This window comes from Apium graveolens, chromosome 3 (assembly GCF_009905375.1).
Source record: "Apium graveolens cultivar Ventura chromosome 3, ASM990537v1, whole genome shotgun sequence".
Lineage (NCBI taxonomy): Eukaryota > Viridiplantae > Streptophyta > Magnoliopsida > Apiales > Apiaceae > Apium > Apium graveolens.
Genome location: NC_133649.1, coordinates 35,058,452 through 35,066,287, shown reverse-complemented (window position 1 = coordinate 35,066,287; position 7,836 = coordinate 35,058,452). Strand labels below are relative to the sequence as shown.

Here is a 7,836-nt window from a genome sequence, read left to right as displayed (position 1 = left end):
TCTTGGGCTGCTACCAGTCGTCCTCTGATAAGATCCACTATGTCTTTGGTCCTTTGGACCACTTCGGGTCCGAGCATCTTCCGCTCTCCTACTTCATCCCAGTATAAGGGAGATCGACACCTTCTTCCGTACAGGGCCTCATAAGGCGGCATTCCGATGCTAGCATGAAAGCTATTGTTATAAGAAAACTCGATCAACGGCAAGTGATCATCCCAACTTCCTTTAAAGTCTATTGCGCAGACTCTCAACATATCCTCTAGTGTCTGGATGGTCCTTTCACTCTGCCCATCCGTCTGGGGATGGTAAGCGGTACTCATATTTAACTTGGTCCCTGCACATTCTTGAAAGCTCCTCCAAAATCTGGAGTTGAACCTGGGGTCTCGGTCTGAGACAATGGACGCTGGGACTCCATGTCGCGTCACTATTTCCTTAAGGTAGATGTCTACCAGTCTATCGACTGTGTATCTCTCATTGATAGGAATGAAATGAGCTGACTTCATCAGTCGGTCTATAATCACCCATATGACATCATGGTTGGCTTTCGTCCTTGGTAAACCGACAACAAAATCCATGGCTATCTGTTCCCATTTCCATTCGGGAATCTCCAGGGGTCGTAAAAGTCCACTGGGTCTCTGGTGCTCTGCCTTTACTCTTTGGCAAGTCAAACATTTGCTTACCCATTCTGCTACGTCCCTCTTCATGTTGGGCCACCAGTAATACTCCTTCAAATCCCTATACATCTTGGTGCTTCCCGGGTGAATGGAATATCTTGAACTTGGCTTTCATCCAAAATCTCGTCTTTAAGCTCTTGAATGTTCGGAACCCAAATCCGGTAGGAGTACCTCATTATTCCTTTATCATCTCTCTCACTATGGATCTCTTCTCCAGTCATTGATTCTCTGCCTTCATTCATTACTTTCTCTTGGCACAATCTAATCTTTTCCAATAACTCTGGTTGCATCGAGATCTCAAACAGCTTTTCAGTTCCGGTTCCGGTTACCTTTACTTCTATTTCCATTCTCTCGAAATCCTTTATCAATTCTTCCGAAGTCATTATCATTCTGAGTCTTTCCTTTCTACTAAGGGCATCAGCCACCACATTGGCTTTCCCCGGATGATAGAGAATCTCACAATCGTAGTCCTTAATTAGCTCTAACCATCTCCTCTGGCGCATGTTGAGCTCTTTCTGCGTAAGTATGTACTTGAGGCTCTTATGGTCTGTGAAAATCTCGCACTTCTCTCCATACAAGTAGTGCCTCCAAATCTTTAAGGCAAAAACTATTGCCGCGAGCTCAAGGTCATGAGTAGGATATCTAATCTCATATTCCTTCAGTTGTCTCGATGCATACGCAATCACCTTACCATGCTGCATAAGCACACACCCTAATCCTTTGTGCGACGCGTCACTATATATCACAAAATCTCCTTTTCCGTCTGGCAATGCCAACACCGGGGCCGTTACCAACCTTTTCTTTAATTCTTGAAAACTGTTCTCGTATTTTTCCGTCCATTCAAACTTCTCTGTCTTACGAGTAAGTCGTGTCAAAGGGGCTGCGATCTTCACAAAGTCCTGTACAAATCTATGATAGTAGCTGGCCAATCCTATGAAACTCCTTACCTCCGTGGGTGTGGTTGGCCTTTCCCAATTTGAGACCGCCTCTATCTTGGAGGGGTCGACCAATACTCCTTCTTTATTGATCACATGTCCTAAAAACTGTACTTCATTCCGCCGGAATTCACACTTCAAGAATTTGGCATATAACTGTTCCTCTCTGAGTATTCCTAGAGTTATCCTCAAATGCTCTGCATGTTCTGCCTCAGTCCTTGAGTAGATTAAAATATCATCGATAAAAACTATCACACACTTGTCCAAGTACTTCTTAAATACTCTGTTCATTAAATCCATGAAAGCCGCTGGGGCGTTGGTTAATCCAAAGAACATTACCAAGAACTCATAGTGCCCATACCTGGTACGGAACGCGGTCTTGGGAATATCTTCGGGTTTAATCTTTAGCTGGTGATATCCAGTTCTCAGGTCAATCTTGGAAAAATAAACAACATCATTTAGCTGGTCAAACAGATCGTCTATTTAAGGTAACGGGTACCTGTTCTTTATGGTTAGCTTGTTCAACTCTCGGCAGTCGATGCACGGCCTCATGCTCCTATCCTTCTTCTTAACAAATAACATTGGTGCTCCCCATGGAGACACACTGGGTCTTATCATACCCTTATCCAAGAGTTCCTGCAATTGAGTAGCTAATTCCTTCATTTCTAACGGGGCTAACCGGTAAGGTGCTTTTGAAACTGGCGCCGTCCCTGGGGCCAACTCAATAGCGAATTCAATCACTCTATCGGGTGGTAATCCCGGAAGGTCTTGTGGGAATACATCTTCAAATTCGTTGACTACCGGAATATCTTGTAAGTTGGGCACCTCCTTCTGCGTGTCCACCACATAGGCTAGGTAAGCCTCATTTCCTTTTCGTAGCATCCTTTTGACTTCTTTCTTTCCTGGGATATTGAACTTAACTTTCTTCCCCTTACAGTCTATCTGAGCATCATTGCTAGATAGCCAGTCCATTCCCAAAATTACATCAAACTCCCCTAATTTAAAAGGAATCAGATCACTAAAAGATTGTTCCCCTATGCCTAACTCACAGACGGGGTGAATCTGGTTAACAGGAATAACTTCATGATTGGCTATTTCTACTTGTAAAGGTTCTATTAAGGGTTCAGCCTTAAGTCTTAATTTACGCGCAAAGTCCTTTGATATAAAAGATTTAGTTGCTCCCGAATCAAATAAAACATTTGCACTGACTGAATTTAGAGAAAGGGTACCTGCTCTCACATATGAGTCTTTCATAGCATCCTGGACTGTCATGTTGAAAGTCCTCGCAGTAGGTGGCTTATTGGAGGCAGCCCTGCTGTCTCCTGAAGCTGCTGGTTTGTTCATTGGGCATTCCCTCTTCCAATGACCCGGGCGTCCACACTGATGACAAGTGGCGGTTGGAATGACAGCAGGGGTTGATGAAGGGCACTTAGTTGAATAGTGACCCTCTCGACCGCACTTAAAGCAGGTTACTGGCTTTCCTTTACACTCCCCAGTATGCATCCTTCCACAAGTGTTACAGGCTGGCAATGGGGGTCGAGACTGGTTGGAATAGGACATTCTTGACTTCTGGCCGCTCTGGCTCATATTCACACTCATTGGCCGCTTAAACCCAGTGTTCCTTCCCGGTAGGGACACTGCTTCTCGATTAAATGTAGTTGGGAAGCTTTTTCCTGCGGAACCTCCACCCATGCTCATACTTTTCCTCTTTATTCCCTTCTTCTCTCTTTCCTTCTGCATCTGTTCACTTCTGGCTTCTACAATTGTTGCCTTTTGCACCAGAGTGGCATAATCAGTAAGCTCAAGGATTGCCACCCTATTCTAAATCCACGGTTTCAGTCCCTGCTGAAACCTCCTAGCTTTCTTTTCCTCGGTGCTCACAAACTCCGGCACAAACCTTGATAACTCAGTAAATTTCGCTTCGTACTCTGCTACAGATAAGTTATTCTGCTTTAGCTCCAAGAACTTGAGCTCCATCTGGTTTTCCATAAACCTCGGGAAATACTTTCCCAAAAATAACTGACTGAACCTCTCCCAGGTTATAATAGCATCTATCTCCATGTTTTTCTTGGCCTCCCACCAGTAGTTGGCCTCTCCTTTCAGAAGGTAGGTAGCAAATACAGTCTTCTGTGCCTCATCGGTACTCAGAATCTCAAAGGATTTCTCCATTTCCTTCAGCCATGCCCTTGCCTCAACTGGATCGGCTAATCCGTGGAACTCAGGGGCTTAAGGGACTTAAAAGCCCTGAATGAGTTTGCCACAGCATTGTTATTTCCTTGAGGGGGTGGGTTGGGTTGGCGTTCCAAGTTCTGCCTTAGTAGTTGCATGAACTGGCCCATGGGATCCATGCCTGGGTTTGGTACTGGTTGCTCAACCTCAGTTTCTCCTTCTTCAGCCTCTATCTCAAATCCCTCAACATCATATGTTTCCTCCTCCTCTTCATACAGGGAGTCATCCTGTTCAACATAATCCTCGTCTTCCTCTTCACTGTGTTCCTGGTTCCTATCGTCCTGATTATGGCTTCCCTGGTCCTCAGATCCAGGGTTCGCCCTAGTTCCAATCTTTCTTGGCGGCATGATACTGATAATAATTTTTTTTTTGGGAAATTCAATGTTAGGTCACAATCATACACAACATTGTGCCTTGCACAGTTTTATAATGGGGAGAATGTATCTCGCATTTCTATTATATTATGACAGTTCTAAAAGAAGTGCAGTAATAATAATGATAAAAACAGTGATCTCGTCACTAAGGAACTAAACTGAAAGGAAATAAATATATAAATAATGCAAGAAATACATAGTTTGGTCTGGTCAAAAGTACAACAGTGCTACAGCCATCTGCCCAAAAGTGATACACAAGAGTCTATCTGTCTAGTCAGAAAAAGGGATGATATATACAAGTCAACTATCCCGGAAAATTGGCTTTTACTAAGGTCTTGACTAACTAGACAACTAAACTATCCCATCGTCGGTCCTGAATCACACACCAGAGCGGGTCAGCTCCCATACCCTTTCCATCGCACGACGGAAGATATAGTCGGCCTGCCGCCTGGAGATCCTGATAAGTGGCATTTTATACCACTTAGAACGTCTTAAAATGGCTTAAATTGGTGTCTTAAAATCAAGTATTTTGTGTATTTGATGCGTTTTTCTAGTGTTTATGCATTTCAGGGTATTAGTTGCATTTCGGAGGAAGAATCATCAAGAAGAAGCCTTGGCATGTGTTCACCATTGAGAGAGGGAAAGAACGGGCAGATTACGGCGAAGAAACGGAGCAAACCTGGAATTTTCCCAGTAGGGTCCTGCGCGCCCGCGCAGCAATGCTGAGCGGCCGCGCAGCAGCCTTGCGCGCCCGCGCAGAAATGCTGAGCGGCCGCGCAGGGTCGGGGAAAAAGCTGAAATATTTTAGACTTCTACTTCTGTTTGGCTTCCAACTTCTATGTAATCTGAGTTTTATGGGACTATTATATAAGTAGATTTGAGACGTTTTCATAGAGAAAAAAGAGGGAGATTATGTTTTAGATTGTGTTTTGCGCAAGAAGCGAAGGAGATAAGGAAGAAGACCGATTTAGCACATCGCAACGAAGGAGGAAGCATATATTCTTGTTTCGTTGTAACGTTGGATGCTAGTTTTCTTGCTTTGGCTTATTTACTCTTGTGACGTACTCTGTTTTAATATAATTAGTTTAGTTATTATTTTCTTGTGTTGTTTATCATGATTTCATATGAACCCATGATGGCGATAAGTTCTATTATGGGCTAATCGTGATCGTGGGGTTGCAACGGATTTATTATGGAATTCTTTAGTTAATTGTGTAATACTTTAGTGTGTGATGATTGCATGATATCTAGTATTGGTTATGTGTATTCGTCTTATGTGCGTCGCGAACATATAAGATAGGGTGTTAATCTCTTGTGAAGCGACGGTGAATCTTGAGATTTAGAACTTGCCATGCTAGCATAGGTTCATGTACGTTGTGCATGATTAGTGGGTAATTCTAATAGTTTTATTTGCCCTATGTAATCAAAAGGAATAACTTGTGCTTAAATCGTTGTGTTGTCAATTTCTGTAGACATATAGGAACTCAACATAATTGATGACTATTCAACTTCTATCTTAATTGTGGATGTTTGGTAGAATGGTATTAGTACAATGAAAGTTGGCTTTTATCAGTTTCGTGTTATTCGATTAATATCATCACTGTTACATGCTAAAGGTAATAACAATGGCTATAGAAGGAAGTAATAATGAAGTTGTGATCTCATGAGTGTTTTATTATTGATAAATTGAAGTGTTAGTTAAGTGGTTAATTAAGTAGTAATTATAGTTAATATTTAATCAATGATTTTAAGTGTTATTATCTTAACATTGAGAAGTAATCATACATTGGTGAGTGAGTTTAATTAGACAAAAACTTAGTCTGAGTCTCTGAGGGAACGAACTAGAAAATATTCTATATTACTTGCGAACGCATATACTTGCGTGAATATTAGTGCGTGATTTCGCCCTAACAAGTTTTTGGCGCCGCTGCCGGGGACTCGGCGTATTTGTTTAGTTTATGTACTTACCATCATTGGTCATTAGGACTCAGTGATTAGGACGTAGTAGTTAATTACTCTTTTCGGTTGTGTTTCAGGTACTTTAGCAAGCGTTTATGCAAACTCGTTCTCGTGCTCGCAAAAGGACCTCAGATACAGCTGAAGAGAAAGACGAAGTTCTTGATACTCCGGAGAAGTTAGATTTTGAGGATTCGGATTCAGGAACTGAGCAGAAAGAACCAGTAAACATGGAAGATCGTATTGTTCAAGCTGATCCAGCTCTTATGGATTTTTCTCGGCCTAAAATTGATGACATTCAGTCAAGCATCCTTCATCCGGCTATTCAAGCTAACACCTTTGAAATCAAGCCGGGCACTATTCAGATGGTGCAGAATTCTGTTTCTTTTGGAGGAGCGGCAACTGAAGACCCCAACATGCACATAAGGAATTTTGTCGAGATCTGCAGCACTTTTAAGTATAATGGCGTGACTGATGAGGCTATCAAGTTGAGGCTTTTCCCATTCTCACTGAGGGATAAGGCTAAAGACTGGTTACATTCTGAACCAGCTGGGTCCATCACTACGTGGCAAGATCTTGTGCAAAAGTTTCTGGTGAAGTTTTATCCAATGGCAAAGACTGCTGCTATGAGGAGTGCTCTTACGCAGTTTGCGCAGCAACCTACAGAATCTATGTGCGAGGCTTGGGAACGCTACAAGGAAATGTTGAGAAAATGTCCACATCATGGAATGCCGGATTGGATGGTAATCACGGGTTTTTATAATGGTTTGGGGGCCCAATCTCGGCCCATGCTCGATGCAGCAGCTGGAGGCGCCTTATGGGCTAAAAGCTATACTGAGGCGTACAATCTTATCGAGACGATGGCTGCAAATGAGCATCAAAACCCAACTCAGAGGATGACGTCAGGCAAGGTAGCAGGTATTCTGGAAGTTGATGCAGCCACCGCTATTGCAGCCCAGCTCCAAGCGCTATCAATGAAGGTTGATTCTTTGGCTACGTATGGAGTTAATCAAATAGCTATGGTTTGTGAGCTTTGTGCAGGTTCTCATGCTACGGATCAGTGTTCTCTTGTCAACAAATCTGTTCAGTATGTGAATAATTATCAGCGACAACAGCAGCCTATGCCAGCGACCTATCATCCTAACAACAGAAATCATCCAAATTTCAGCTGGGGAAATAATCAGAATGCTATTCAGCCACCATATCAGCAAGGAGTGAGTAAACAGTTTAACCCACCTGGATTCCAGCAACCACAGCAGTATGCTACAAGACAATCATATCCTCAACAGGGAAGTGCAGCTGCACCTACTAGTGCTGATTTTGAGGAACTTAAGCTGTTGTTCAAGAGTCAGGCGGTTTCTATCAAGACCTTGGAAAATAAAATCGGTCAATTAGCCAATGCACTCTTTCCAGTGACACGGAAGTACCAGGCAGGAAGGAAGCTAAAGAGCAAGTCAAGGCTATTACCTTAAGGTCTGGAAAAGTAGCTGATGCTGAAAAGGCAAAAGAAGTCGAAGCTGAAGTTAGAGATGAAGAATCTAAGCAAAAGGAGAAAGTGGCGGAACCAAAGAAGACTACTGTTGAACACACTCTGCCTGAGGCTAATACAGGGGAGAAACAGCTCTATCCTCCACCACATTTTCCTAAGAGATTGCAGCAACAAAAGCTGGA

At 42.9% G+C, this 7,836-nt stretch overlaps 1 non-coding gene across 1 annotated transcript; it reads right to left on the bottom strand.

The window, feature by feature from the left end:
- Positions 1 to 6,788: 6,788 nt before the first annotated feature.
- Positions 6,789 to 6,895, bottom strand: LOC141715916 (small nucleolar RNA R71). The gene has a single exon (XR_012572658.1). It is a non-coding gene; the product is annotated as a small nucleolar RNA R71 (small nucleolar RNA).
- Between the last annotated feature and the right edge of the window lie 941 nt (positions 6,896 to 7,836).